Raw genomic sequence first — 25,248 nt, forward strand, 5'->3', positions numbered from 1 at the left:
TCAATCGGTTCACCGTCGGGCGCGATTTCTATGATCTCAAACTTTTCATCCGAGCTCAACTTTTTCTTTGGGCCTCGTCTCCTTACCGAAGTTGTGCTCGATCCGGAGGGCTAGAAATTATAAGGAATAAATACGAGAGTAATTAATATGTGTACATATACCAAAACAATGGAAGCATCAATTAACTAGTCAGCACGGGCTTAACTAATATATATATACCTGGCCGGGCTCGGTTCGGTCACCGGAGCAGTCAGCACGGTCTCCTTCTTGTACCTCCATTGTGTCACCGGAGCCATCATGAACATAGTCAGTTACAAAGTTGGCATGGTATCATCATAATAGTTGCGGGAGAAAGTCTTCACTTATTCTTCGCTTGTGTCATTTGCTTATTGCGCCGTAACCATGGATAATCTTCATCGTTTATCAGGATGCTGGGGTCAGCCTTGACTTTGAAGGGAGGAATTTCATGAAACTTTTCATAATCTTCAGACATGTCTGTCTTGTCCTCCACTCCCACGATGTCCCTTTTTCCTGAAAGAACTATGTGGCGCTTTGGCTCATCGTATGATGTATTCGCTTCCTTATCTTTTCTCTTTCTCGGTCTAGTAGACATGTCCTTCACATAGATAACCTGTGCCACATCATTGGCTAGGACGAACGGTTCGTCAGTGTATCCAAGATTTTTCAGATCCACTGTTGTCATTCCGTACTGTGGGTCTACCTGTACCCGCCTCCTGACAGATTGACCCATTGCACTTAAACAAAGGGACCTTAAAATCATGTTCGTAGTCAAGTTCCCATATGTCCACTATGTAACCATAATATGTGTCCTTTCCCCTCTCGGTTGTTGCATCAAAGCGGACACCGCTGTTTTGGTTGGTGCTCTTTTGATCTTGGTCAACCATGTAAAATGTATTCCCGTTTATCTCGTATCCTTTCCAAATCAATACAGTCAAAGATGGTCCCCTGGACAACAAGTACAGCTCATCACAAACAGTGTTGTCACCTCTGATACGTGCTTCCAACCAACTGCTGAAAGTCCTGATGTGTTCACATGTAATCCAGTCGTCGCACTGCTCCGGGTGTTTGGAGCGTAGACTGTTCTTGTGTTCATCGACATACGGGGTCACCAAGGTAGAGTTCTGTAGAACTGTGTAGTGTGCTTGAGACCAAGAATATCCGTCCCTGCATATTATTGAGTCCCTTCCAAGCGTGCCCTTTCCAGTCAGTCTCCCCTCATACCGTGATTTAGGGAGCCCTATCTTCTTAAGGCCAGGAATGAAGTCAGCACAAAACCCGATGACATCCTCTGTTTGATGGCCCATGGAGATGCTTCCTTCTGGCCTAGCGCGGTTACGGACATATTTCTTTAGGACTCCCATGAACCTCTCAAAGGGGTACATATTGTGTAGAAATACGGGGCCCAGAATGACAATCTCGTCAACTAGATGAGCTAGGACGTGCGTCATGATATTGAAGAAGGATGGTGGGAACACCAGCTCGAAACTGACAAGACATTGCACCACATCACTCCTTAGCCTTGGTATCATTTCTGGATCGATCACCTTCTGAGAGATTGCATTGAGGAATGCACATAGCCTCACAATGGCTAATCGGACGTTTTCTGGTAGAAGCCCCCTCAATGCAACCGGAAGCAGTTGCGTCATAATCACGTGGCAGTCATGAGACTTTAGGTTCTGAAACTTTTTCTCTGCCATATTTATTATTCCTTTTATATTAGACGAGAAGCCAGTCGGGACCTTCATACTAAGCAAGCATTCAAAGAAGATTTCCTTCTCTTCTTTGGTAAGAGCATAGCTGGCAGGACCTTCATACTGCTTTGGAGGCATGCCGTCTTTTTCGTGCAAACGTTGTAGGTCCTCCCGTGCCTCAGCTGTATCTTTTGTCTTCCCATACACGCCCAAGAAGCCTAGCAGGTTCACGGAAAGGTTCTTCGTCACATGCATCACGTCGATCGAAGAGCGGACCTCTAGGTCTTTCCAGTAGGGTAAGTCAAAAAATATAGATTTCTTCTTCCACATGGGTGCGTGTCCCCCAGCGTCACTCGGAATAGCTAGTCCGCCGGGACCCTTTCCAAAGATTATGTGTAAATCATTGACCATAGCAAGTACGTGATCACCGGTACGCATGGCGGGCTTCTTCCGGTGATCTGCCTCGCCTTTGAAATGCTTGCCTTTCTTTCGACATTGATGGTTGGTCGGAAGAAATCGACGATGGCACAGGTACACATTCTTCCTGCAGCTTGCCAGGTATATACTATCGGTGTCAAGTAAACAGTGCGTGCATGCGTGGTATCCCTTGTTTGTCTGTCCTGAAAGGTTACTGAGAGCGGGCCAATCGTTGATGGTCACGAACAGCAACGCCTTTAGGTTAAATTCCTCTTGTTTGTGCTCATCCCACGTACGTACACCGCTTTCATTCCACAGCTGTAAAAGTTCTTCAACTAATGGCCTTAGGTACACATCAATGTCGTTGACGGGTTGCTTAGGGCCTTGGATGAGAACTGGCATCATAATGAACTTCCGCTTCATGCACATCCAAGGAGGAAGGTTATACATACATAGAGTCACGGGCCAGGTGCTGTGATTGCTGCTCTGCTCCCCGAAAGGATTAATGCCATCCGCGCTTAAAGCAAACCATACGTTCCTTGGCTCACTTGCAAACTCATCCCAGTACTTTATCTCAATTTTTCTCCACTGCGACCCGTCAGCGGGTGCTCTCAACTTCCCGTCTTTCTTACGGTCCTCACTGTGCCATCGCATCAACTTGGCATGCTCTCTATTTCTGAACAGACGTTTCAACCGTGGTATTATAGGAGCTTACCACATCACCTTCGCAGGAACCCTCTTCCTGGGGGGCTCGCCGTCAACATCACCAGGGTCATCTCGTCTGATCTTATACCGTAATGCACCGCATACTGGGCATGCGTTCAGATCCTTGTACGCACCGGGAAGAGGATGCAGTCATTAGGGCATGCATGTATCTTCTGCACCTCCAATCCTAGAGGGCATACGACCTTCTTTGATGCGTATGTACTGTCGGGTAATTCGTTATCCTTTGGAAGCTTCTTCTTCAATATTTTCAGTAGCTTCTCAAATCCTTTGTCAGGCACACTATTCTCTGCCTTCCACTGCAGCAATTCTAGTACGGTATCGAGCTTTGTGTTGCCATCTTCGCAATTGGGGTACAACCCTTTTTTGTGGTCCTCTAACATGCGATCGAACTTCAGCTTCTCGTTTTGACTTTCGCATTGCGTCCTTGCATCGACAATGACCCGACGGAGATCATCATCATCGGGCACATCGTCTGGTTCCTCTTGATCTTCAGCAGCTTCGCCCGTTGCAGCATCATCGTGCACATCGTCTGGTTCCTCTTGATGTTCAGTAGCATCACCGTATTCAGGGGGCACATAGTTGTCATCGTACTCTTCTTCTTCGCCGTCTTCCATCATAACCCCTATTTCTCCGTGCCTCGTCCAAAATTATAGTGTGGCATGAAACCCTTGTAAAGCAGGTGGGTGTGGAGGATTTTTCGATCAGAGTAAGACTTCGTATTCCCACATATAGGGCATGGACAACACATAAAATCATTCTGCTTGTTTGCCTCAGCCACTTCAAGAAAATCATGCACGCCCTTAATGTACTCGGAGGCGTGTCTTGAACCGTACATCCATTGCCGGTTCATCTGCGTGCATTATATATAATTAAGTGTGTCAAAAATCATTACAGAACATCATGAATAGATAATTAAGTGACCAAATTAATAGAAGTTCATCATCACATGAAAACCAAAGTACATACATAGTTCTCATCTAACAACATAAAGCTCTACAGAGCATCTAAATTAATTAAACCATACACTGAAACTATCTAAAACATTTCAATGCGAAAACAAATGCGATCATAATCGCAACCAATGTAACAACTGATCCAACGACATAATGATACCAAGCCTCGGTATGAATGGCATATTTTCTAATCTTTCTAATCTTCAAGTGCATTGCATCCATCTTGATCTTGTGATCATCGACGACATCCGCAACATGCAACTCCAATATCATCTTCTCCTCCTCAATTTTTCTAATTTTTTCCTTCAACAAATTGTTTTCTTCTTCAACTAAATTTAACCTCTCGACAATAGGGTCAGTTGGAATTTCCGGTTCAACAACCTCCTAGATAAATAAAATCTATGTCACGTTGGTCGGCATAATTGTCATAAACAATAAATGAACCAATAGTTATGAAAAGATAATATATACCACATCCGAATCATAGACAGGACGAGGGCTGACGGGGGCGGATACCAAAACCATCGCACTATATAAGATGCAATAATAAAAGTAAGAAAATTATACAAGTATCTATATAAATATACAAGTAAGAATTTTTTTTCCTTTTAGAAAGAAGATAAGAACAAGAGGCTCACCACGGTGGTGCCGGCGACGAGATCGGTGCGGGTGATCGACGGCGGTGAAGACAGGGACGGGACGTGACGGACCGCTAAATCTAGACAAATATTGAGGAAAATGGAGCTTGTAGAGGAGAAATCTTAAGTTGTGTGGCTCGGGCATTCCATCGAACACCTCGTATGCATAGGAGGTGAGCTAGAGCACCACAAAGCTCTCCCCTCGCCGGCCACGAAAAACAGAGCACTGAGAGTGCTCTGCTCGCGGGCGAGGGGTAGATATAGGCAACTAATTGGTCCCGGTTCGTGCCACGAACCGGGACTAAAAGGCATCCTTTGGTCCTGGTTCACGCCACCAACCGGGACCAATGGTGGTGGGCCAGGAGCGAGGCGCATTGGTCCCGGTTTGTCCCACCAACCGAAACCAAGAGGTCCAGCCGAACCGGGACCAATGGCCCACGTGGCCCGGCCGGCCCCCGGGGCTCACGAACCGGGTTCAATGCCCCCATTGGTCCCGGTTGTGGATTGAACCGGGACTAATGGGCTGACCCGGCCTGGACCATTGCCCCCTTTTCTACTAGTGTAATGTGCTTGTTACTTTGTTATGAGAGGTGTGAAAACAATTGGCCAGCGTACATACGTTTTCTCGATTGTATCGGCCAGCGTACATTAACAATTGGCTGGCGATATTTTTAGTGTTGGCTCGATGCTATCTCTTAGAGCATCTCCAGCCGCGCCCCCAACAGGCCCCCAGGGCGACTTTTTTCGCGCCGTCGCCGAAAAAAAAACCAGTCGCGCCCCCAAGACGTCGAAAACCGCCGGCTCGGCCCGTTTTTGAGCTCGGCAACCCCAAGCCAAACCCAGCGCGCTGGGGGCGCTCGGGGGCTCCAGCAGAAGGGAAAAACACGCCTGAGCCACACTGTCAGGCGAAAAGTCAAGGCAATTGTCCAGATTCGCCCCCACCCCCGAGCGCTCGGCCACGACCCTGCCGATCTCGGCACTTCCTGCCGCCCAGCATCGCTAGATAGGTCATTCCCCGCGGGAAAAGAGAGAAGGTTTCCCCGCGGCAACCTCTCCGTCACCTTCCCGACGAGTTTTCCGGTGCTCCGGCCACACAGGGCGGTATACCGGCGGCTGTGCGCCCACCACGTCCGCCAGATGTTCGGTAGTTGCTTGCTCGGCGATGGACTCGGACAGCGAGGAGGCGCTCGCGGCGTTGCTGGAGGAGGAAGCCGATGCCGACGTGCAGGAGGAGGAGCATCTCATGGTCCTCGCTACCTTCGTCGGCCTGCTCGCGAGCAATGAAAAGCCGCAGCGAGGTGGCTCGGCGCCGGGGCGGCTGAAAGCGAAGAACCGACATCGTCTGGAAGACTATTGCATGCTCTACTCTGACAACTTCGTCGATCCTCTATTGCACGGCGACAAAATTTTTGGCACAGTTATCAGATGAGCCAAAAGCTTTTCTTCAAGATTGTGAATTCCATGTGGGAGTTCGACAGCTACTTCAAGTGCAAGAAGGATTGCACCGGCACACTTGGATTCACCTTAATCCAGAAGTGCACGACAGCGATGAGGATTCTTGCATACGGAGCTCCCGGTGATTCACTCGACGACTATGGGCGCATGGCCGAGTCCACAACCATTGAGTGTTTCTACAAGTTCTGCAGGGCAGTGGTGGCAGTGTTTTGACCGCAATAATTTGGTTCGTCTGGAAAGCTATGCAGCAGAATATATGTATATATCTCCACTAGCTGTGATCGTTGTTGCATTGACCAGATGCAACGCTACCTCGGAATATAATTTTTGTCTCCTGCTGATGGAAAGAAGAAATGATGCGTCGGGTATGTGATTCTGTTCCTCCACTTGCAAAAGCATCCCTCTGCTTTAGCTCCCGGAGTATCGACAACGACATTTTTCTTTCCGATGGCAGGCAGCTTGTTGTGGAGAAGAAATGATATTGATATTACATGTGGTTGGCAGGGTGGGAGAAACCAATGTAGATACAAAAGTGGGTGCTTGAGTTTAAGGTTTAGGTATGTGTGCACTTTAAAAAATAAAATAAAACGGTGAGTGCACCGGATATTGCTTTTAGCTCTAGGGAGTGCATGCTCCTGTGCGCAAAAAATGCATTTTGCCAAGGTCAATTTATTTTGAAAAAAATAGACGTGTTCACACCCCAAATGCTACCTGCAATTTTGTAAGGAAAAGCTTGAGCATTTTGACCTGTGTTAAAAAAAATTCAAACAACAAATGTTATGTCTAAATGTTACACAATTTGTTTTATTTCACTAACGAAGCACTATCCTGTTTCACATGAAAATTGGAAAGCACGCTTATTAAGAATTTATTTACTATTTTTTAATTTACTGTTCACTGGGAGCATATACTCCGCAAAGCCAAAACTCCGCTTCCTGAATGCACATCATATTATGACATAATTTTCTGAAGTCATCAGTCTAACTAAGTAGAAAAAGATACTAGTATTAAGAATAACTATATTAGAACTTAAACTAAAATAATTATAATTTATTATATTTAATTATTTTATAGTTCTAGAATATTTATTAAATATGAGTAGCATGCATGGTGTATGTTAAAGTGTGGGTCTTTGTCCATTCATAGTGACATGATGAATTAGCATAGTTGTATGTTCAAAGGATTATACTTAGTGGGAATCAACTATAGGTATATAGGATATAGCATATGAGCAACTGTGCCAACACAAAAGAATACATTTATTTGTTGAAATAAAGTAGATATAGATGCATTTCTTGGCAGACATATTAATTTGGTAGGAGTACTATCGTTGGCAGTCATATTAGTTGGGGGTGGGGTGCTCACAGGAACGACTATGGGAACAATTTTGTTTTGCTTCCCCTATCTCTTTTACCACAAGATCGACTTTTGTCGCGAGCCACCCATACATTCAACGGTGGGGGAGGCGAGATGACACCAGTAGTACTCCCAGTGGGCGTTTACTTAATGCTATCTGAACCGGCAAAGACTAGTATAAGCACTGGGAGATCTCCGACTAATGACTCTGGCCAGGAAGTAAAAACGGAATCGAGTAGTAGATAGTGGAGGTTAATGGCGCACGTACGTCTCATCGCTAATGGAAAATCTCTTGAGAATTAGCGGAGCAAGTAGTGGTGGCCTGGTGGGTGGTCTCATCATTTTGATAGGGGCTAGCTAGCTCTAGTGATTAAGAAGCCTAGAGATGATCGGATGGATATAGACGACATCTCAAGTGCCACGCTCGCTCGAGAGTGTGTGTGGCGTGGCGTGTCACTCATGGCCTAGCTAGGGCGGTTAGGATGATCATCATCGATCCGAGGTGGCAAGCAGCATGAGATAGCATGCAGCTAGTGTTCCATGGACAATATATCCATCACCTTTTTTGCTAGAAAGTAATTAGGCTAAAGTTTTTTCTCAACTTAGGTTTTAGCTGCACTAATGAATGTTACTACCCTGCAAAGAAAAAAAATGTAACATGCAGCACGAAGACCTCTGGCGTGGTGGGTTCTGGGTTGGGGGTGCAGCTAGGCAGAGGCAAGTCTCCTGAAGTGGCCAGTCCAGCCGGCGTCACGAGGGCTATGTCTCGCTTAATGCCAGATATACCCTCGTCTAACTTCTACCCCTTCGCTAACGGGTTGGTCCAATATTGTAGCTTCCTTGAGTGGTTTTGGGAATATTCAATGGATCGGTTCATGGCTTGGGAAGCTTTCATGTGCGTTTTTTCTGTGTGTTCTAGTCTGACCAGTATTCGCATACAGATTGAAAATTTGAAGGAACATGTTGAAAGATATTTCAGAAATACACGGTGTACGTTTATTTAATATATTGTAAACATTTTCTTAATACATACTAAACATTTTACATAAATGTAATGATTATTTTAAAAAGTAAAGAATTTGTTGAGTGTAAGAAAATTTTGATTAAATGTCACGGACATATTTTTGAATAGTGTGACACTTTTTTAGAAATTTCGTCCATTCTTTTACATTGTATAAATATTTTAAAAATGAAATGAACATTTCTTTGAAATACATGCTCGTTTGTTAAATGTCCCAAACTTTTTGAATAGTACAAATATTTACTAAAAATTGCACGTACAATTTTTTTACATTGCATAATTTTTTTAAAATACACGATGAATGCTTTCAATTATTTAGGTAAAAACATATGCTTTTCAGAAATATAAATCAAAGTAAGAAGAATAAGTAACGAATGAAGGCAACTAATAATCACTACTGAGCCGGCCTACTAAATGTTGTGCTTCAGGCGAGGTGGTAGTCGCATTTGCTGCAAGCGAGATATAGCGTTGCCTGACCGGCGTGGCTTCCTCTGCGGGAGCTATAATCTTGCCCGTTGTGTGGCCACTGCCGAGCGCTACTGGGCTGGCACATACTGTAGCGATGGCGCCAGTTTCTTTTCCTCAATGGTTTCCTTATAAGGGTTTTACTGTTTGCAATTGTTTTCTTTGATTTTTTTCTGGTACATTTGGTTTTTTCTGTATTTTTTGGTTTTCTTAGTTTCTATCTTTATTTTGAACAGTTTCTTTGGGTTATTTTTCTTTTCTAATTTTTCAACCTCTGCATACAGTTTTCGCACAGATGAAATTTTTTATACACATTTAATATTTTAAAATATATTATTATTTTTAAATTATTTCTTTTGTTATTTTCTCATACACATTGTACAATTTGGTATACATCTAAAACATTTATATATATATATATATATATATATATATATATATATATATATATGTTTAATACTTTTGAAAAACATCATTAATTTTTTTTGAAATGTAATTTACAGACTTGAAATAAAAGCACGACAAGTATTTTGAAATGAAGAGGGTACAATACATGTTTTTGAATTAAACAAACAGTTTTTCACATTGCATCACATTTTCCAAAATTTTCATGTACAATCTTTTGAAATATGTGAACATTGGTTAAATGTCACGAATGTTTTTTTAATGCCATCAAAATTTTTCTTTAAATTACACTTATTTTTACTATGTGTTAACTTTTGTCAAATTCATAGTAAACATTTAAAGATAATTAAGTACTCCCTCCGGTCCATATTACTTGTCGCTCAAACGGATGTATCTAGATATATTTCAATGCTAGATACATCCATTTGATCGGCAAGTAATATGGATCGGAGGAAGTACATTTTTCTCGGAATATATGTATTTATTATTATTATTCAAAACTATAAAAACAAAACAGCAATAAAAACTCAAAAAAACAACAATAATAGAAAGTACTATATATAGAAATCAAACTTAAGAAAAGTTGGAGCTACTTAAACTGAGTTATCCCATTTCAAGTTGCCTTGTTGTGACGCGTTCTTCTGCCTCGCTAGAAGCGAGGCATAGATTCACAGGGCTTCCTCGGCCTTTGACCCTGACAAGCTTTGGTTGAGATGGGCCATGCCCACCGGTCACATCTCCTTTTTTTAGGACCCCAATATATGGCGTCCGGGAGGACACCCCCCCCCCCCCCTTGAACCATCCGTTCGCCTGGGGAGTGGGGGAGTCGGTGGAGGCAACTCTCTGCGGTCACTTTTGATCATTGGCTAGGGCCTAAGCCAGAGTGACCCGAGGACGGCCAGTCAGTCCTTTGTACTAGGCCTTGCAGCCCATTACATAAAAAGGAAAAAAAATACAGAATATATATTTAAACTACCACATCTCAAAAGATTTTCATGTATAACAACTAATACACAAAAAGGAAAAATGTCATCATATATAAATCATGCATGACAGATTATAATAAATGCCACGATGCAAAATGTCATCTTCTTATAAACAAAAGGCCATCCTCTTATAAAAATCCCATTCTCTTATAATAAAAATGCCATCCTCTTTATAAAAAATGCCATTATCTTATAATAAAAAAATGTCATCCTCTTTATGAAAGAGAATTCATCCTCTTATAATAAAAAAATATATACCATCCTCTTTATAAAAAATGTCATCCTCTTCATAAAAAATGCCCTTGTAAAAAAATGCCATGATTAAAAGTGCCCATCCTATTTATACAAAACTGCCATGGTAAACAAATGCCATGATAAGAAATGTCATCCTCTTATAATACAAAATGACATCCTCTTATAGCAAAAACGCTATCTTATAATAATAATGACATCATATTGATAATAAGAAAAATGTCATGCGCTTAGTAAAACTGTGATGCCATAAAAAAATAAAAAATGCCATCTCTCAATAGCAAAATGTCATCCTCTTCAAAAAATCCCATTCTACAAAACATAAAACTACCCATGGGATTTTTGGGATCGGAAAATATATTTGGCATTTTAAACAGAAAAGATTCATAAAAGACCCTCTAAGTCCAGTGGTGTTGGCCGCCTGCGCACGCATAGGAGATCGTGTGTTCAAACAAAGGCACATTCGCAAAATTTTGGAAGGAAAAAAACACGCATTGGCTAGAAGCAGCTGCACAGCGAAACACTCTGACGATCCTACGTGGCACCGGTTCTTCTCCGAGATTCGTGTGATGGCAAAGAGGATGTTTGTTGGGGTTAGCCCCTCACGAACGGTCGCCGGATAACATTTCTTCTTTTTTTTCTTGCAGGAGGCCAGGCCGACAAACCCACGAAGGAAATTTCTGTTCCTCAATCAAGAAAAAAGTTTGTAAAAGAGAAAAAAATCGCGTCGCAGAGGCGACAGCGTCTCTCCTAGCTGCATCAGAATTCCCTCGTAAATTAGTATAGACGCAAGTGCTCATATACACGTGCATACACTCATCCTATGAACGCACACACTCACACCTTACCCCTATAAGCACATACGAAAGACTGAGTCAGCATATCATTACAAAGTCACCGTAGGCGCCTCGTCATCAACAGGAATGTCTCCTCCCACTAAATGCACATCGCCGGAAATCCTGAAATAAATCCAGGAATAAATGCGAGCACCAGGACTTGAACCCTGGTGGACTAGGAATACCACAATCCCTCTAGCCATCCAACCATAGGTTGATTCACATGTTTGGTCCTACTCCTGATGAAAAAACATTGTATCCCCTCCACTCGTGCACTATATGGTGAGCTAGCTGTTGGTTCGTTCTTTCTTTATTTGTAAATAGATGGAGAGAGCACCGTTGTAGGGGTGTGGCGCGCGGAATGCGTTAGGCCAACTCCAACGCATGACCCTGTAGCCCAGTCTTTGTCCATTTGAGGCAAAACGAACACAAAACACGCCCCAACATGCGACCGCAAACGGAAGGGCATCCGCTTTTTGTCCATCCTCAACCAACTTCCTTGTGACGTGTTTGCGTCCAAACAGACAGAGCGCGGATGCACGCGGGCGCTCTCTTCGTCCTCTCCGTAGCCTGCCCGTTGATGAAAATCCACCCCTTCCCCACCATAGCCACCCCGTCATTTTCCAGCCGCTTCCGCGGCAGTCAAGGACGGCCGCCCCAACAACCCCGTCGCATCTACAAAAATCCCCCCTCCCGCTTTCGGAGAAATTCTTGCCAGTGTTTGTGGGCTTTCTTCATCGCCTCCGGTACTAGAGAAACTATGGCCGCCGGCGACGGTCATCGGCCCCAACACCGTCTGCCTCGCGATGCAAGGCCTCCTACCGCCCTTATCTCCGCTTGTACAGTCCCGCTGCATGTACGGGAGGCCGTGGTGCTTTTCATCGACCGCGTCTCCACCACGACCACAAGGTGTTCGACACTTTGCTCGTAAGGTACCATAGATAGTGAGGAGTTCGCCTAATTTCATCATGAAATGCGTGATTGTCATACTCATATGCAACTTCAATATGACTTAGTTGAGTGAGCTCATGTGCAATCCCATTGGCAGCCAGTAGATGTATCAACCCATTTACTTTTTGATATATTTGTGACAATTTAAATTTGGTTGTAAAACTATTTATTATTACCGTTTTGCTAATTCACATTTAGATGTAAAATAGTTATCTGACATCTAACGTCTCCATCGTTCGATTTCGTGTGTTTTTTGGTTGTCTGGATTGAGTTTTTTCTTTTTGAGCAACTATGTCTCGATTAGGTGTGCAGCCTTGTTGCGGTTCCATTCTGGGCGCTCGGTTGTGGATGTGATGTGTCCTTCTATGTCAGGCTGAATGCCGCCACACTATATGTTGGGTTGCTACGGCCACTTGATGTTTTCTTTTTTTTTTCTTGCGATGGTCCATGCTTTTGGGAACATAAAAGTTAGAGAGTAAATGATGTTTTTGTTCAGTTCTTGTTCATTCGTGGCATCCCTTTTTTCAATTTATTTTATCAACGTGATTTTTTGTGATACGCATGTACTGTTCATTGAATGAAAGTTGTGGACTCTTTTTTTCTTCATTGTGATTTTTATACTCATGTTTACTATTTCATGAGTGAGAGAGCTGCATATTCACTTTTTGATGCACAAACTTGTTCAACATTTGTATGTCCATCCTCAATATGCAACTCAGTTTACCTCATGCACTTAAATGTCTTCATTTGGATGTCTACTCTCAACACGCAACTCACTCGACAGTTGCATATCAATGCACAACAAACAACTTGTTTGTCTCTGACTCAATTGCATGTCCATCTTTTGACATGCAACTCGTTCGATACGGTTGCATGTCCACCCTCAACATGCAACTTGTCCAACTGTGATCCCAGTTGCATGTCCTCCCTCGATATGCAACTTGTCCAACTCCGACCTAGTTGCATGTCCATCTTTGACGCGGAACTAATCCGATAAAGTCACTTCTCCATCCTCGACACGTAACTTGTCCGACTGCCATCCTAATTTCCAACCTAGTTGTAAGTCCGCAATCGACTTGCAACTGAGCCTGTAGGTGTTGTTGTCGTCCCAATTGCAAGCCCACTCCTCAACCCGCATATGGGCATGTACTTTATGTTCTTGCCCCAATTGCAAGTTCGTCCTCCACTGGCAATTGGTCCCGTAGTAAGTGTTGTCTCGCTTGCAAGTCTGCCCAGTCGATTCGCAACTGGGCTCATAGGGTGTTGATGTCTCCTCGGTTTGCAAGCCCACTACTAGACTCGCAACATGGCACGTAGTTTTTTTGACAGAAAGACTGTAAGGGAACCCCCCCTACAGTATAATTGGTGCAACAAACCCAAATTGCAAGTAACGTGCCTTGAACCTGGGTGGGTGGGAAGGCATCAGCCCCTTCCCGCCACTAGGCTATGCCTTAGTCTGCAACTTGGCACGTAGTTGTTTTCATCCCAGTTGCAAGTCCATCATTGACTCGCAGCTAGGCCTGTAGGTGTTGTTGTCATCCCGGTTGCAAGCCCACCCCTTGACCCACCTCTTTGCCCGTACATTTTTGTTTTAGTCCCAGTTGCAAGTCCTCCCGCCTCGCAACTAAGGGCGGCGTAGTGTAGGTGTTGTCCCATGTGCAAGTCCGCACATCAACCCTACAAATCAGGCCCACAGGGTGATGTTATCTTCCAGGTTTCAAGCCCACCCCTCGATTCACAACTTGGCTCATAGTTGTTTTCAACCTAGTTGCAAGTCCACCCTCTACTCATCGTTGGGCACATACTTTTCCTTGTCCCAGTTGCAAGTCCCCCTCAATTCGCAATTGGGCATGTAGTAGGTGTTGTCCCACTTGCATGTCCACCCCTCAAAAAGTAGGTTACTTTTTTGATATATTTGTGACAATTTAAATTTGGTTGTAAAACTATTTACTATTATAGTTTTGCTAATTCACATTTAGATGTAAAATAGTTATTTGAATTTTAACGTCTCCATCGTTCGATTATAACATCAAGATTCGTGTGTTTTTTGGTTGTCTGGATTGAGTTTTTTTTCTTTTTCAGCAACTATGTCTGGATTAGGTGTGCAGCCTTGTTGTGGTTCCGTTCTAGGCACTGCGTTGTGGATGTGATGTGTCCTATGTCAGGCTGAATGCCGCCACACTATATGTTGGGTTGCTACATCCACTTGATTTTTTCTTTTTTTTCTTGTGATGGTCCGTGCTTTTGGGAACATAAAAGTTAGAGAGTAAATAATTTTGTTGTTCAGTTCTTGTTCATTCATGGCATCCCTTTTTTCAATTTATTTTATCAACGTGATTTTTTGTTATACGCATGTACTGTTCATTGAACGAAAGTTGTAGACTCTTTTTTTTCATTGTGAGTTTTATGGCAAATTTAACAAATTTGACCTATAGATGGAATCAAATCATAGAATGAACTATCCGTGAAACTATTTCACGCGGCTGACCTTTTTGTGTGACGCCCGCCACGAAGGCGCCACACTACGCTGTGCAACGCCTCACAGATAGGCGCCACACAGCCAGCGTCGCACATGTGTGATCAGAAAATTACTAAGTCGTGTGCAGCGCCTGAGAGCTAGGCGCCACACTATACAGTGCATCGCCTAGCTCCTAGGCGTTGCACTAGTGCAGCGCCTAGCTCCCAGGCGTTGCACTAGTGCAGCGCCTGAGAGCTAGGCGCCACAGGTCAGCCGCGTGAAATAGTGCTACGGACAGTTCATTCTGTGATTTAATTGCGTCTATAGGTCAAATTTGTCAAATTTGCCGAGTTTTATACTCATGTTTACTGTTTCATGAATGAGGGAGTTGCATATTCACTTTTTGATGCACAAACTTGTTCAACATTTGTATGTCCATCCTCAATATGCAACTCAGTTTACCTCATGCACTTAAATGTGTTCATTTGGATGTCTACTCTCAACACGCAGCTCACTCGACAGTTGCATATCCATGCACAACAAACAACTTGTCTGTCTCTGACTCAATTGCATGTCCATCTTTTGACACGCACCTCGTTCGATACAATTGCATGTCCACCCTCAACATGCAACTTGTCCAACTGTGATCCCAGTTGCATGTCCTACCTCGATATGCAACTTGTCCAACTCTGACCTAGTTGCATGTCCATCTTTGATGCGGAACTAATCCGATCAAGTCACTTCTCCATCCTCGACACGCAACTTGTCCGACTGCCATCCTAGTTTCCAACCTAGTTGTAAGTCCACAACCGACCTGCAACTGAGCATGTAGGTGTTGTTGTCGTCCCAGTTGCAAGCCCACCCCTCAACCCGCATCTGGGCTTGTACTTTATGTTCTTGTCCCAGTTGCAAGTCCATCCTCCCCTCACAACTGGTCCTGTAGTAAATGTTGTCTCGCTTGCAATTCTGCCCACTCAACTCACAACTGGGCTCATAGGGTGTTGCTTTCTCCTTGGTTTGTAAGCCCACTACTAGACTCACAACTTGGCCCATAGTTGTTATCATCCCAGTTGCAAGTCCATCATTGACTCGCAGCTAGGCCTGTAGGTGTTGTTGTCATCCCGGATGCAAGCCCACCCCTTGACCCACCTCTTTGCCCGTACCTTTTTGTTCCTGTCCCAGTTGCAATTCCTCCCGCCTCGCAACTAAGGGCGACGTAGTGTAGGTGTTGTCCCACTTGCAAGTCCGCACATCAACCCTACAAACTAGGCCCACAGGGTGATGTTATATTCCAGGTTTCAAGCCCACCCCTCGACTCGCAACTTGGCTCATAGTTTTTTTCAACCTAGTTGCAAGTCCACCCTCTACTCGTCGTTGGGCCCATACTTTTCCTTGTCCCAGTTGCAAGTCCCCCTCGATTCGCAATTGGGCATGTAGTAGGTGTTTTCCCACTTGCAGGTCCACCCCTCGACACGCAACTAGACACATAGGTGGTGTTGTCTTCTTGGTTCCAAACCCACCCCTCGACCCACCTGTTTTTCCACATAGTTGTTTTCAACCCAATTGCAAGTCCAACATCGACTCGCAGCTAGCCTGTAGGTGTTGTTGTCATCCCAATTGCAAGCCCACACCTAACCTCGCACCCTTACTTTCTGTTCTTGTCCCATTTGCAAGCCTCCCCCCATGACTCGTAATCGGGGGCTATAGTATGTGTTGTCCCACTTGCAAGTCCACTCCCTCAACTCGCAACTTGGCCAATAGGTATTGTTGTCGTCCTGATTGCAAGCCCATCCCTCGACTTGAACTTGGTCTTAGTTGTTTCTAACCTAGTTGCAAGTCCACCATCAACTCGCAACAAGGCCTGTAGTAGGTGTTGTCCGACTTGCAACTCCACACCTCGAGTTGGAACTGGACCCATAGGGTGTTGTTGTCTTCTCGGTTGCAAGCCCAACCCTTGACCCGCAGCTTGTCCCGTAGTTGTTTTTAACCCAGTTGCAAGTCTACCATCGACTCGCAACTCGGTGCATTGTTTGTTTCATCGAAGTTGCAAGTCGACCCATTATCCATGTTTAAAACTACTCGTTGCCCATTGTACATATACATGTTGAAATTTTAAGGAACACGTCAAAGTTTTTCCCAAAATACATGTTGAAGATTTAAAATTTTCTTAATACATATTAACCAATTTCATAAATGCAATGATTTTTGTAATGTGCAAAACATTTTTTAAGTGCTAGATCATTTTTACTAAATGTCACGAGCATTTTTTTGAATGGTGCAAAAAATTTCTTAAAATTATGTATCCATTTTGTTTTACATTGTATAAACATTATTAAAAATCACAAATATTTCTTTGAAATGAGTGATCATTTTTTAACTGTACGGACATTTTATTGTATGGTACGAATAGTTTCAAAAATTGCACAAACAAATATTTTGCACTGCATGAAATAAGTTTAAATAGGCAATAAACGCTTTTGAATATTTACATGATTTTGTTTTTCTTTTCAATCATAAATATAAATAATTAAGGAAAATGACTAACGAACGAAGTTAACTAACGATCAGTACTGAGACGGACAACTTTGTGCTTGAGGCGAGGTGGTAGTCGCACTCGCTACAAGCGAGATATGGTGCTTTCCTGAGGGACCGAGCTCCATCTCGCCACTAGCGATCATGCTACTGGGCTGGGCCATTACTATAGCCATGGCGCCTGTTTTTTTTTCTCCCTATGTCTTTTTCTTATCAGGGTTTCTACAGTTTGCAACGGTTTTCTTTGATTTTCTCAGGTTTCTTTGGTATTTCTTTTTTGTCCTTTTAGTTTTCTTCATGGCTTTTTTCCATTTGGGTTTTCACATGTTTTCTTTGGGTTTCTTTCTATTTCTTTCAACACACGAATACATTTTTGGTACATGAACATTTTTATACACATTCAACATTCTAAAATACATGACTAACATTTTTTCAAATACTTACTTTAAAGTTGTGTTCATACACATTCCACATTTTTATATACATATAAATCAATTTGTATACATAATTGAAACATTAAATGTAAAGTACAATTTTTTAAATGTTATGGTACATTTCGTTTGGATTAAACAAAAAATGTTTTCACATATATAATATTTTCCAAAAAAGTCACTTATATTCTTTCAAAATACATGAATATTTTGAAATTTTCAATATCATTTTTCAATGATATCAACATTTCTTTGAAATTACACTAATTTTTACGTTGTGTTAACATTTTTTAAATTCACAGTGAACATTGAACAAGAATAAGTACTCCCTCTATAAATAAATATAAGACGTTAAGTTTTTTGAAATAAATGTATTTTTTTAAAAATATAAAACGCAAAAAGATGAAACAACAATAAAAACCAGCAATAGAACTACGATATATAACAATCAAACCTAAGAAACATCCGAGCTACGTCAACTGGTCTGGCCCACTTTAAGCTGCCTTGAGGCTACACGTTCTTCTATCTCACTAGAAGCGAGACATAACCGAATTTCCCTCTAGCTAGGGTTTACCTTCCTCTCGCCGCCATTGGCGATGTTGAGAATCTACCTTCCTTCCCCTTGATCTGAGGTGAGATCCGCGGCTAGGGCGCCCATCCTGGTTGCGGGCTGTGTTCTCGGAGGGGTTCTAGGGTTTACCTGTCGCCAAAGACATGAAGATCGATCTACACTTGGTGGCTAACAATCATGGCGAGCGGGAGTTCGTCGGGTTCAGGCAACAAAGGGAAGGGTAGCTTGGAAGATTTGATGAAGGAACCGGCCCTAAAGGAGGATGATCTTGATGACGTGATCTTCGAGGATGATGATGCGCCGGCGGAGGAGGCGCTCCGCTGGATGATTTTGGCCCGAGTCCATATGGATAAGGGCTTCAACACGTATTGGTTCTTCCGGAACATGAGGACTGCATGGGATCTTTCCTGCCCAGTCAAGATCAAAACCCTCAAAGAGAATCTGTTCCAGATACAATTCGACTGCTTGGGAGATTGGGAGCGGGTCACGCAGGGGGGGCCATGGCACTTTAGGGGAAATCCCGTGGTCATTGCCCCGTATGATGGATACTCAAAGCCTTCCTTGATTGAGCTCCATACGATCGAGATATGGGCACGAATCATCGAGCTCCTGATGGCTTTACATGGCAAAGTTAAGGCACTGGCCTCCAAGATTGACGAGTTTGTAGATTCAGAGCCCTCTTCCTTTGATTTCGAAGGAAATTTTTAACGAGTCATGGTCCAGCTGGATGTGCGTAACCCTCTGAAAAAAGCTATATCCTTGATCCGGGGAGGCGAGCGGCAGATTTTTGCGGTCAAGTATGAGCGCTTGCCGGATTGGTGCCAGGTTTGCAGCATGATGGTCCATGAATTCAAAGAGCACGATGACGGAGTTCACCCTCCCTCTGCCCTGGTTTTCAAAACCTCCGTGCGCCAGCGACAACAGCTTGGGGGACCCGACACAGGAGCAGGAATCAGAGAGCAAAAAGCAATGAACGCCAATCTACTATTGACACTGAACAGGGTGAGAAGGGTATGCAGGAACAGGAGGAGGTGGACATGGACGTGGCGGAAGCCAATCATAAAAGAACTTCTGATCAAGTCATGGGCTCACCACAATCCAAAACCACAATGGGAATGGAGCTTGCCCTGGCTCCAAAACCGAGTGGGGAGGTTGTGCCTCATAGCCCCCCGCCGAAACCTAATCCAAAGAGGTCCAGGCTGACAGCCCAGAGTGAGAAGACAAGCAATGGTGGTGTGAAGAAAATCCCTCCTGGAGGGAAGAACTCGGATGCGAGAGTGGCGGCCTCCCCGGCGGAGGACCGCCGAACGCAATGAGTCTATTTCCTGGAATTGTCGGGGGATTGGCAACACCCCGACAATTCAAGAATTGCGTGAATTCGCAAATAAGTTTGCCCCTAAAGTACTTTGTATAGTTGAAACCCAGTTGAGTGGGGAGAGAGTTGAAAATCTGAAAAGTACTCTAGGTTTTGATAGTTCTTTTGCTGTGGATGCCTCCGGAAGAAGTGGAGGTTTAGATTTGTTTTGAAATAATGAAATAAACATTGAGATTTTTGGGCAACTCGAGGTATCACATCGATGGTAAAATCATAGGTCTAGGGGACCAACCGTGGAGGCTTTCATGTTTCTATGGGGAAGCACAAACCCATCTATGTCAGCACACGTGGGATACCATGAAGAACCTGTCCACACTACATGAGCTGCCTTGGGTTTGCATAGGAGATTTCAATGAGGTCTTGAAGCATGATGAACACGATGGCGTTGGCTCGAGAAGTCAGGCACAAATCCAGGGCTTCAGAGATGTCGTGGATGTTTGCGGTTTGGTCGACCTGGGCTTCAAAGGAACTAGATGGACATATGAAAAGAAAGTAACCAGCGGCTCTTATACCCGAGTCAGATTATATAGAGCCTTGGGCTCGGTTGATTGGTATGGACTGTTCCCCTATGCAGCTGTAGAACATCTCACGGCTGCTACATCTGACCACTCAGCCATCTTGTTACATCTAGCACAACAAGGTGGTGAAAGAAAGAAATCGAAATAGTTTCGCTATGAGGTAATGTGGGATACTCACCCCGACCTCAAATCTGCAGTTCAGGCAGTGTGGGAGCTGGAGAGCCATAACCCGCGGGTGTGTGAGGTGCGCGCTAATCTCGAGGTGCGTGCACGCAATCTGGGAGCTTGGTCGAGGACTGAGGGAGTCCTGGATAAGGGGGTATCCGAACAGCCGTACTATATACTTTGGCCGGACTGTTGGACTATGAAGATACAAGATTGGAGACTTCGTCCCGTGTCCGGATGGGACTCTCCTTTGCGTGGAAGGCAAGCTTGGCGATCCGGATGATAGATCTCCTTCTCTGTAACCGACTCTGTGTAACCCTAGCCCCCTCCGGTGTCTATATAAACCGGAGGATTTTAGTCCATAGGACAAGAACAATCATAATCATAGGCTAGCTTCTAGGGTTTAGCCTCTACAATCTCGTGGTAGATCAACTCTTGTAATACTCATATCATCAAGATCAATCAAGCAGGAAGTAGGCTATTACCTCCATCGAGAGGTCCCGAACCTGGGTAAACATCGTGTCCCTAGTCTCCTGTTACCATTAGCCTTAGACGCACAGTTCGGGACCCCCTATCCGAGATCCGCCAGTTTTGACACCGACATTGGTGCTTTTCATTGAGAGTTCCTCTATGTCGTCGCTATAAGGCTTGATGGCTCCTTCAATCTTCAACAACGTAGTCCAGGGTGAGACTTTTCTTCCCAGACAAATTTTCTTGTTCGGCGGCTTCTAACTGCGGGCCAATTCGCTTGGCCATCTGGAGCAGATCGACAGCTACGCCCCTGGCCATCAGGTCAGGTTCGGAAACCTAAACTACACTACCGACATCCGCGGACTTGACCTTCGACGGATTCGAGCCCACGTCAGGAGCGCCGAACGATCGCCACGCGCATGACTTAGATCTGCCATCAGACAGTATTCGGGATATCGCGCCTGCTACAGCTCCGGACTTCGATCTAGAGCAGATCGTGCCATCGGAGGACGGGTGGATGGACCCCGCCACGGAGGCCGCACACCTATCGGCGTTGGAGCCGAACACAGACTCCGCTCGTAAGGAAATCTGTGTCTCCGGACCCCCGGACTTGTCTCCGGTCGTAGGTTCCGGACCGCGTGCATCCATGCCCATCGAACCCGATTGGGCTCCGATCATGCAATTCACTGTTGTGGATATCTTTCATCACTCTCTCTGTCAGGAGATTCCTGGCCAAACTATGTCCGACTCGAGTGGGAAGCAGGCGACGAAGAAATTCGCACCACCCACTTAATAGCCACTGTCGATGATTTGACCGACGTGCTTAACTTCGACTCCGAAGACATCGACGGTATAGACGACGATGCTGGAGAAGAATAAGAACCACCGCCCACAGGGCGCTGGACAGCCACCTCTTCGTATGATATATATATGGTGGACAGCCCCAAAGAGAACAATGGCGATGAGGCAACAGAAGATAACCCCTCAGGGAGGAAATCAAAGCATGGGCGTCATCGGCGCCGCTCTAAGCCCCGTCACAGCAATATCGGCACAGGAGATGAAAACAATCCGGATGTTGCCGAAGATGAATACAACCCTGATCAGCCTGCCTTTGAACAGGCCGAACAGGAGCACGGGCTGGTCAGCCCAGAGGAACAGGCAACCGACGGATACGCGGAGGATGACAACTACATGCCTCCCTCCGAACACGAGGTGAGCCTCGGTGACGATGAATTCGGCGTACCTGAGGATCCCATAGAGCAGGAGCGCTTCAAGCGCAAGCTTATAGCCACTGCAAGAAGCCTGAAAAAGAAGCAGCAGTAGCTCCAAGCTGATCAAGATCTGCTCACAGACAGATGGACCGAGGTTCTGGCGGCCGAGGAATACGGACTCGAGTGCCCAACCAAAGGTTACCCAAAGCACAAGTTGCTACCTCAACTAGATGAGGAGGCCGTAGAGCCTACACTACCAGGACAAGACGAGGCTGACCGGCCACCTCGTGGCCGGGATAAAATGGCATATCAGACCGAATACTAGCCCGCACCCCCACGCCAGTTCACTACGGCCCGGGGCAATACGCAGGACCTGCGAGATATATTGGAAAACAACGCAGGACAACCAAGATCGATCTACGGATCACGGGGGCGCGCCACAGCACATGAAGATGATCGTCATGCCGGATACACTAATAATAAGTCCGGCCGGGCCGAACCTAACCGACCAGACTTAGTCGGACTACGTCGCGACATAGCCCGGCATAGAGGCGCCGCACACCCCCTTTGCTTCACTGATAAAGTAATGGACCACGAATTCCCAGAAGGGTTTAAATCTGTAAACATTGAGTCATACGATGGCACAACAGACCCCGCGGTGTGGATCAAAGATTTTCTTCTCCACATTCACATGGCCCGCAGTGATGACCTACATGCCATCAAGTACCTTCCCCTTAAACTCAAAGGACCAGCTAGACATTGGCTGAATAGCCTGCCGGCGAACTCCATCGGCAGCTGGGAAAATCTTGAGGACACATTCCTCGACAACTTCCAAGGCACTTACGTGCGACCACCGGATGCTGATGACTTAAGTCACATTACCCAACAGCCCGGAGAGTCAGCCAGGAAATTCTGGACTCGGTTCCTAACTAAGAAGAACCAAATTGTCGATTGTCCGAATGCCGAGGCCCTGGCGGCCTTTAAGCATAATATCCGCGACGAGTGGCTCACCCGACACCTCGGCCAAGAAAAACCAAAGTCCATGGCGGCCCTCACGACACTCATGACCCGCTTTTGCGCGGGCGAGGACAGCTGGCTGGCTCGCAGTAGCACCACGCCAAGAAACTCCGGAACTTCAGATGTCCGCGACAGTAACGGAAAGCCACGGCGCAATAGGTATAAGCGTTGGAATAATGGTGACAACGCCGAAGACACGACAGTCAATTCCGGATTCAGCAACTCAAAATCCGGTCAGCGGAAAAAGCCATTCAAAAGAAATAATCTGGGATCGTCCAGTCTGGACCGCATACTCGACCGCTCGTGCCAGATTCACGGCACCCCCAACAAACCATTTAATCACACTAATAGAGATTGTTGGGTGTTCAAACAGGACGGCAAGTTGAATGCCGAAAACAAGGACAAGGGGCTGCACAGCGATGATGACGAGGAACCTCGGTGTCCGAACACTGGGGGACAGAAGAAATTTCCCGTCCCAGGTGAAAACGGTAAACATGATCTATGCCACCCACATTCCCAAGCGGGAACAAAAGCATGCACTGCGGGACGTCTATGCGATGGAGCCCGTCGCCCCAAAGTTCAACCCATGGTCATCCTGCCCGATCACATTCCATCGTAGGGACCATCCTACCAGCATCCGTCACGGTGGTTCAGCTGCATTGGTCCTTGACCCAATCATCGACAGATTCCACCTCATGCGAGTCCTTATGGACGGTGGCAGCAGCCTGAACCTGCTTTATCAGGACACAGTGCGCAAAATGGGCATTGATCCATCATGGATCAAACCCACCAAAACCACCTTTAAAGGTGTAATTCCAGGGGTAGAGGCCCGCTGTACGGGCTCAATAACACTGGAAGTGGTTTTCGGATCTCCGGATAACTTCCGAAGCGAGGAGTTAATCTTCGATATCGTCTCTTTTCGTAGTGGCTATCATGCACTACTTGGACAAACCACGTTTGCTCGATTCAATGCGGTACCTCACTATGCATACCTTAAGCTCAAGATGTCAGGACCTCGCGGGGTCATAATAGTCAATGGAAACACAGATCGCTCCCTCCGTACAGAAGAGCACACTACGGCCCTCGCGGCAGAAGTGCAAAGCAGCCTTCTTCGACAGACATCCGATTCGGCAATGACAACCCCGAACACCGTCAAGCGAGTCCGAAGCACCCCGCAACAGGATCGTCAAGCACGGGAAGAGCTTGATTAGCAATCCGGCCTCCGCCCAAGCCCCACTCAGGCGGCATTTGTGCCACGCGTGCATAACTACGCACTCAAAATACCATGGGCATAAGCGGAGGCAAGCCGATGATGCGGCCTACAGTGCGATTCAGCCGCCACGCGGCTCGCACACCCCTTTTTTCTTCCTTTTTTTTCTTCAGGACCCTACTTTCGGGCAGCCCCTTCAGAGAACCGAACTTTCGGACTCATCTCAGGAGGGAACACCAAGGAGGCAAGAGGCTTTGCACACAAGGTAATACCCAGGTGGTCTCTGTTAATGATCGTTATACCTGTTTTACATACCTGAATACAGCCTGCCCCTGGATGGGACATGTCAAATAGTCCTATTTGTTTCTGCTTAATGCATTAACTGTACACATACGTCTTGATGTATTATCCAAATAAACGGGAAATACTATACAACGTCAGCTTCCTCTTACTATCTTCATATTTTCCTTTAAAATGTTTATTTTGCACCCGTACACTTTGGTACGATCAGTTTGCCAGGGGCTTCTTACCGTGCCCCATAATATGGCAAGAAAAGTCCGAACACTTTCGACAGTGAGGCACCCCGAACTTATAGCATTATATGCATCAGTTCCGAATCATGTCTTGGGTCAATAGTTGGGTTAGCCCGGCTCCCTTGTTTTGGTACCTTATGTTCCGTTATATCGGCTAAGGTAGCGCAGGGAGAACTACTGTGATTGTGTCCCGGTTTTTCCAGACGAACACCTCAGTAGAGAAAGCCGAAAACTGACCGTCATGATGTGGCAAGAGCTGGTCGCTGTTCGAGAGGTACTAAATCCTTAACGATTTTTTCCGCTTAAGGCGAGGAATCGGCCTTGTCCGATTTAGGCGTGTATAGCGCCCCAGTTCGGCCTTCCGAATACTAGGGGCTTCGCTGAAATTTAAAATTATAGACTTGTATGGCCAAGTGAGAGTTATAAAGCCGCATAGTCCGATTGCCTTGTTCGCTGCTTGAGGGACCAAAAATTTGGATAAAGAGTGTTTGGGTTTTCCATGAACACCCCAGTACTAGCTACATGGGGGCGGAAGCCGACGACTGGCCTACTTTCAGAATTTTATAAACGGCTGCACAGAAGG

Source organism: Triticum dicoccoides, chromosome 2B, assembly GCF_002162155.2.
Source record: "Triticum dicoccoides isolate Atlit2015 ecotype Zavitan chromosome 2B, WEW_v2.0, whole genome shotgun sequence".
NCBI lineage: Eukaryota > Viridiplantae > Streptophyta > Magnoliopsida > Poales > Poaceae > Triticum > Triticum dicoccoides.